General features: G+C 44.3%; 1 protein-coding gene across 3 annotated transcripts in view; it reads right to left on the reverse strand.

The window, feature by feature from the left end:
* nfia (nuclear factor I/A) overlaps nt 1-3,065 on the reverse strand; it is a 121,805-nt gene extending 118,740 nt beyond the window's left edge. The window contains exon 1 of one of the 3 annotated variants that reach the window (XM_047336829.1): nt 2,981-3,065. The gene's annotated coding sequence lies outside the window, so the exon portion shown is untranslated. The remainder of the gene's footprint in view (nt 1-2,980) is intronic. The other 2 variants (XM_047336831.1, XM_047336833.1) reach the window with 2 other exon arrangements.
* Between the last annotated feature and the right edge of the window lie 4,435 nt (nt 3,066-7,500).

Below are 7,500 nucleotides of genomic sequence, written 5' to 3' on the forward strand. Positions count from 1 at the left end.
CAGAAAAATTAACTTCCTCTGAAGTTAAAATGTCGAAGGTTAAAAGAAAACGCAGACAACAGAAATTAGATAAAACTGTTCGGAGAGTAAATAATAGTTTGTAAAGAAAATTTATTTGAAAAATTATAAATGTGAGCACATTTTTAACTTTATTTAACCTTTTTTTGCAAAATGTGCTTCAGGCCAAAGATATTTAAAAATTTCAGAGGATGGCACTGCTCACAGCGTTGGGAAAATGTTGAACATAAATAAATAAATTAAATTATGCTCATGACATCTAATAAATGGCCGTGACATGTAAACTTGGTGTCCTGGATTTTTCCTTTTTCCCGTTGTGATATAAATGTGTATATATATATGTGTGTATATATATATATATATATATATATATATATATATATATATATATATACAGTATTTATATGTGTGTGTATTCATGTGCTGTGGTGGATGTGGAATATTAAAGTGACAGCGTTTTGCATTGTGGCGAAAACAATAAGAGTTTTAGAGGTTAAATAATATTTCACCAATTCACTCCACTGACTTATTCATGGTGTGTGTGTGTTGATGCTGTTCAGTAAACACACGACAGCGTTTCTTCTGTGGGATCAACTGCAACTGAAAATATTATATTTGTGTCCCTTCCTTTTTCATTTCTGGAGTTTAAAGTGTGGTTTGAATTTAAAAAGTCAAGACAGCTGGATTTTCCCGACACAGAATCCTGCCTGTAAACGCAGCGCTGGATATTTTATTCTCTGAGGTTTGGAAGAAAGTTGGTGGTTAAATGTTGTTCTACACAAACAGAAGCAGGAGCTCATTTAACCAGAGTTATGAGATTAATATGTCTGATGGTTTGTTTGTTTCTCTTTTTGTGTCCTCCCACAGGTCGGACTGTTAAAAAAGAAAAGAAAAGAGAAGCATCGTCTCTTGTGTCGCACATCAACGAACATGTGCTTCAACCTGTGAGATCATTTCACTGTCTGTTAGTGTGTGTGTGTGTGTGTGTGTGTGTGTGTGTGTGTGTGTGGGGGGGGGGGGGGGGGGGGGGGGGTTGTGAAGCTCAGGTTCCTAATCAGAGAGGGGAATACCTGAACCACAGCAGAGCCGCCATCAAACAGTTCTCCTATTGTGGCGGCATCCAAAGACCAGGAATGTGATTCCGCCGGAGATGGGGGGGGGGGGTACACCCGGCCAGGAGGTGTGTGGGGGGGTACACCCGGCCAGGGGGTGTGTGTGTGGGGGGTGTACACCCAGCCAGGAGGTGTGTGTGTGTGGGGGGGTACACCCGGCCAGGAGGTGTGTGGGGGGGGGTGGGGGTACACCCGGCCAGGAGGTGTGTGTGTGTGTGGGGGGGGGTACACCCGGCCAGGAGGTGTGTGTGTGGGGGGGGGGGGGGTACACCCGGCCAGGAGGTGTGTGTGTGGGGGGGGGTACACCCGGCCAGGAGGTGTGTGTGTGGGGGGGGGTACACCCGGCCAGGAGGTGTGTGTGTGTGGGGGGGGGTACACCCGGCCAGGAGGGGGGTGGGGGGTGTACACCCGGCCAGGAGGTGTGTGGGGGGGGGTGGGGGTACACCCGGCCAGGAGGTGTGTGTGTGTGTGGGGGGGGGTACACCCGGCCAGGAGGTGTGTGTGTGGGGGGTGTACACCCGGCCAGGAGGTGTGTGGGGGGGGGGGTGTACACCCGGCCAGGAGGTTGGGGGGTCGCACAGTACGTCAGGATGTCTACATGTGATCAAGTCTTATTATCATATAAGAAAATGATTGCACAGAAACCTGTTCATACCAGAGTCACGATCATCCACATCCATTCTGAAAATGAATCGTCTTCATAGTAAGATTAAAAAAAAAATTGGGGGTGTAACAGCAGCAAAGATAAGAACAGAATATTTAAAATATAGATGTATTTTTATGTACTGTAATATAAATACTATGTTCAGACCAGCAGTAACAATAGAACATAGTCTTTACTATACGCAGCTACTGTGCTGATGTGTTTATGATTTATGATTTATTGGTTCATAAATTGGTGATTACAAACCAAATGATTTGCCAAACACTGGAGACGATCAGATCCATGTTAATTATCTAAACTAATGAGCTGCTCAATGTTCTGATACTGGATCATCGGAACTCGTTACTGTAACTAAAAACTAGTTTACAGTAACTGGCCCAGCACTGCTAATTAGCCTAGCTAAGTGAGCTAGGCTAATTAGCCTAGCTAAGTGAGCTAGCGCCCAACCCCGTGAGAAGTGTCTTCAGTTGAATTAGTAACCTGTGAATGAAACCACGCTTGTGACGGTGATGTGAGTCTGGTCCTCGGTCACAGGACTGAGGGAGGCTGCTCACTGACGCACTCCTCAAGCTAATGGAACCGTTTGAGCTAACGAGCTAAACAGAGCTAATCGGGTTGAGCTGCTATGAGAAGCAGTTCGCTTCGTGAAACAGTCACATTCCAACAGTTGGAACCACTCAACTCACGGCGGAACTAACTGAACTGGGTCTGAACTCGCACATGAACTCCGCTGCGGAATCAAACCGGAACTAACCCGGATTAGCTGCTAAAACTAGCAGTTAGCTAACCAGAAACTTCAACTCAAACACAGAGGGACAAAAACACCAACAATCGTTTACATTTGGAACATTTACAACAATGAAATAAGCCGAAGTCCCCAGGACGCGCTCCTGTTCGCAGCGTCGTGTCTAATGTGCTGACAACTACAACACGTTCACTTTGACAACAAGAAAACTTTAAAAACAGCTGATTCTCGGGCCGGTTCCGCAGAGACGAGGAGCGACCTTTAATTAATGTGATTTCCAAGCGGGTTCGTGTGCGGTGGAGGTCGGAGATGATTATATCACGAGGACATTTATGTCCAACAGAATCTAAGTAAATGTATTTCATGCCTGAATATTTACATTCGACTGAACGTTTGACGCAATCTGTAGGAATCCAGCTGCAGGGTTTATCAGCCTCCTACCTGAGTGTCCGTCATGCTGCTGGTTGTGTTCATCAGACCACACACGACAGTAGCAACTGTCTGCCCCACCTGGCCAGGTGTCGTCTAAAGCCCCGCCCAAACTCACTCACCTTCTTAAAGGCACAGTGGCCCAAATCTGAGGACAGAGGCACAGCACTGGAGTCCAGTGTCCCTCAGTTATAGCTCTGTGTTTGGTCTCCACCTCCTCCTCTGACCACGTCAGGCACTTTAGCTTCTAAATGCTACACGACATTCACCTGCTGCTCTGACTGAGGATGTGTTTGCATGTAAAGTGGCAGTCACGGTATTAATTCTTAGCGAGTTATGACGAACAACACACTTATTTTTTTTCCTATGCTAATATGAAATATTGCTCGTTAGACGTACACCGTCTATTGCAGATTACTATTATCGTGTGCACATTTTTCACTGTTGTGTTGAATAAAGATTACATTGCACTGGGATTGCAAATAATTGATCACATTAAAATCACCCTCACAATATCCTCTGTTATCATAGTATCATAATATCCCGACTTGTACAGTAGTGGTGGTGAATATCTGAATGTTCTAGTCGTGAAGAAAACATTAATTCTGTTTCATTCTCCATTTTCTTTGTTTAATACGCATCCTGTTAATTCCATGCCGTTACAAAAACGAATACAACCTTAAAGATTTACAGTTTGTCTTTGTGTTTTTGTGTCTGTATGAACAGAAAACTTTGTGTTTGAATGTATACAATATACACACATTTGTATTAATTCAGCTATTCACATTTCTGTCATTTTGCAGTGATGAAACAAGCAATGAAATGAATAATAACACAAAGTAAATATACAGCAACAAACTACACATGAGGATTCTGGTCACTGCTCCTGTGGGGTTAAACATCCAGAGGCCCTCAGGGTTCCGTGTGTGGTCACCTCATATGTATGAAATGATAATTATCATTCTCTTATGATTTACAGTATCAACACAGTCACTGTTCACACAGTGAACATGCAGCTGCAGATGCTGGTCATTCATTCAGCTCCCAGTAGGAGGCAGTGTCGTGTTTCTGACCTGTATTTGCTGTTGTTTCACTCAAACAGGAGTTTAACTGTGACTCCATCTGATTCTCCTGAAGGTTTCCTCTCATGTTCCCAGATCGCTTCCTGCTCACCTTCCACAAAGTGTCCTGCTTAAATAAAAGACAAAGAACTGACAGTGAATTTCACATCTGTCCAGTTGTGTCTCCTGCACGTGCTCATGCAGATGACGTGATTTAAATCACTTGTGTTCCAGTTGCATCTGACTTATAAACTTTTATGAAACTAAACAGAATACTGTTGCGCTGGTTTTATTAAATCTGCAGGTACATACAAAACCAGTTTGACTTTTAAATGTGTGAAAATGAAAACCAGTTTTCAGAAAGAAAAAACGTATTAAAAATGTATATTTACACATTTGATATAAAACTTTAACTGTTATATTTGCATTCATTTCAAAATATTTAAGTCTCAAGATTATATAATATAATAAAGTCATGCAAGATTTTTTTGAACTAGCAGACATTCTAACAGAGGGGGTTTGTGGAAATGTATGAACTGCAAATCAGTTTGTTTTGTCCTGTTCGCACCAGTAGAGCACAATATAAGGTGAACTGAAATCAGCCTTGATGTGACACCTATAAGTTCATATCGTGCACATTCCTAAATAAATTTGTACCTAATCATGTCAGAAATAAAAATTCACAATGTGTGTGTGGAATGTGCTGGTCCATATTTTGGTCCTGTACATCTGTGACCTGTGTTTAGAAACGAGAGGGAGAAGCTGATCAGGTTCGTATTGATAAAGCTGAAAATAAGTTAAAAAAAAATAATATGACAGATTCGAAGCTGAATTAACTGGAACGTTTCCGTTGTTGCATTTCAATTTTTGCAAAATCGTCTGGATGGTTTCTGATGACATGAAGAATATAAAATAAATAAAGTAAATAAATAATAGAACAAAAACAAAACAAAGATAAAGACATGTGATGCAACTAAGATTATTTTTTGCCCAATGTCCAAATACCAAAGATATTCTATTTAATGTGATTAATTCAAATCATTAAAACAAGTGAATGTTTGACTTTATAGCTAATCAACAATAAAAGAATGTTACTTGTTTGTTGAAAATCAGGCTCATGTTTTGAATTCCCTTACACACAAAAAAATTCTAATAATTATCTAAATCATTACAGAAATGAATCAACATTAAATATGTGTGCAGTATAAACAGGGAGCTGGTGTCATCACACCGATGCTTCCATCATCAGACAGACTCCAGCAGCAGGATCCTGTCAGCTCAACGGGCCACAACACATTTCTCCAATTTACCCCCAAAATCCAATAAGTTACCCAAATATGTGCATTCCACTTCCTTCCTCTCACAAACCAGAGCGAGAGACCTGATTGTCAACATCTGTTTTCCCTTTCCCCTCCTCTTTGTGGAGCGGGCCGGCGCCCCGGGGGCATCGCAGCAGCAGCACCCTGCCACCCAGCACTGCATCCAACCACCATCCAGCCACGCACCCGCCGCCCGGCCGCCGTCCCGCTGAAGCTCACTGAAGCCAAAGTGTCCATATGAAGACACATTAACAGGGAACGTTCCCCGAGTAGCTCGCCAGCTGTCCTCCCGCCGCCACAGTCACCACATCAGCCATATTAAATGACCCTTTGTCTTCTGCCGTGTCCTCCTCCTCCTCCTCCTCCTCCTCCTCCTCCTGCTGCTCGCTCCGTCCAGAGGAGCTTGTTCCTCTCGTCTCCTGTGTGTTCTCTCTCCCACTGATTTTTAAATGTTTGGCTGTGCAGCATGTGGACTTGCAGAACATTAGAGGATCGCTCAAACGGAGCGTTTGACAAAAGCCAGGAAGCCTGCGCTCCAAACAAGAGTGTTTGTTTTCATGCATTTCCCCCCTCGCCCTGATTGCTGTCAGATGCCGTTGTGTTCCAGGTGGTTGAGGCTGCAGAGGGAGAAGCACACGCAGGAATAAGAACCATACGTCCTCCTTTATTCCTGCTGCTGTCAACGTATTTGCGGCACTCGGTGCAAAGTGTAAATAGGCCAAGTGGCTGTAGAATCCACAAGGGGAAGTGATTGGTGTGCTGTGGAGTCGGGACCATCCCAGATCAGGGAAGATTCACTGGTTCTCTGGAGCCGAAGCTGTTTGACTCCAACCCGTGAGTCGTCGCGTTGATCGACGCTGCTACTCACAGAAACATGTGAGATATGAAACATGAGATCGAGACAGGATCTCCGCTCAGAGTCTGACAGAGATCAGAGACACTTGGAGTCCAGAACCAGGCACCAGGAGCAGGAGATGCTCTCATTAAGACATTAGCTAGGGAGCAGCACTAACGTGTATTTGGTACGGCTCTTTCCTGAGCGCAGTAATGAGGAGCTGCTGGACACGTGTGCCGACGATTAGAAACACGCCACAGATCGTCCAGGCATCTGCTCTAATGAGCAAAGGAAACAAATCATTGCCATAATGACTTCATTGTTCTGCAGCGGAGACGAGGTGGAACCAGCTGCGGACGCTGCCGCTCAAACTGCAGCTCCACGCCTGAAAAGACTCTGGAGCAGAGGACCATCAGTTTGTGGAGCGAATGAAATCACATAGCGACAGTCTCCATAATTGATTCATCAATTCAGTAATTGATCAGTCGGCTGCAGCTGCTATCAGCTGCTCGTTCTTCAACATATGGAAGTTATCGTGACGCACAGCTCATCCCGACTGTCATGCATGTAGTGTAGGACGCGGCCTTCTCCTGGAGCAGCAGGAGGTTTGAACCTCTTCTTGTTTCTGGGTCAGGACCTGGATTTATTGAATATTTTGAGTTGTGGATGTTGGGCACCTTTCAGGCCACAGAGCACAGGACACGCCAACGCCAAACGTGTCTAATGGTGACGTGAAGCTACAGATGTCGCCTGTGTTCAGATCCTCCTTCCTGTCGTCTTCTCCTCTCCACTGTTCCTTGACCTCAGTGGAAAAGGTCACAAGGTCAAAGGAGTCAAGGAGGATTCGACTCCAATGACACTAAACAAGAACCTTTATTTATTTTTATATAGAGTTTTAAACATAATTTAGAAAAAAAATATATATAAAGAATATGTATTCCCTGTGTTTTACCACCGTGTGACATCACATGTTATGATTCATAAGTAACAGGAACTGACATGATGACGTCTCTTCTGGGTCATATTCACTTCTGGCGGCCTGGTCGCTCGGTGCCATGACCTGGATGCAGGTTTAAACTCAGAAAGTATCAGTGGGGAAAAGAAACGTTTGTTCACACTGAGCGGGAGCGGAAGTGTAAAGTGATTCTCTCAGTTTGAACACACTGTGCTGCCAACACATCACAACAGGAAGTCAGACAGACGGAGCGATGCTCGGCCTGTGTGAACGCCCGGACACGGGACCGCTCCAGTCGGAGCTGAGAGGATTTACAGTCTGTCACTGCCGATATCCTCTCTGGAATAAAGTGAACCAGTGAG

The sequence above is a fragment of the Scophthalmus maximus genome, chromosome 13 (genome assembly GCF_022379125.1).
Source record: "Scophthalmus maximus strain ysfricsl-2021 chromosome 13, ASM2237912v1, whole genome shotgun sequence".
Classification (NCBI taxonomy): Eukaryota; Metazoa; Chordata; class Actinopteri; order Pleuronectiformes; family Scophthalmidae; genus Scophthalmus; species Scophthalmus maximus.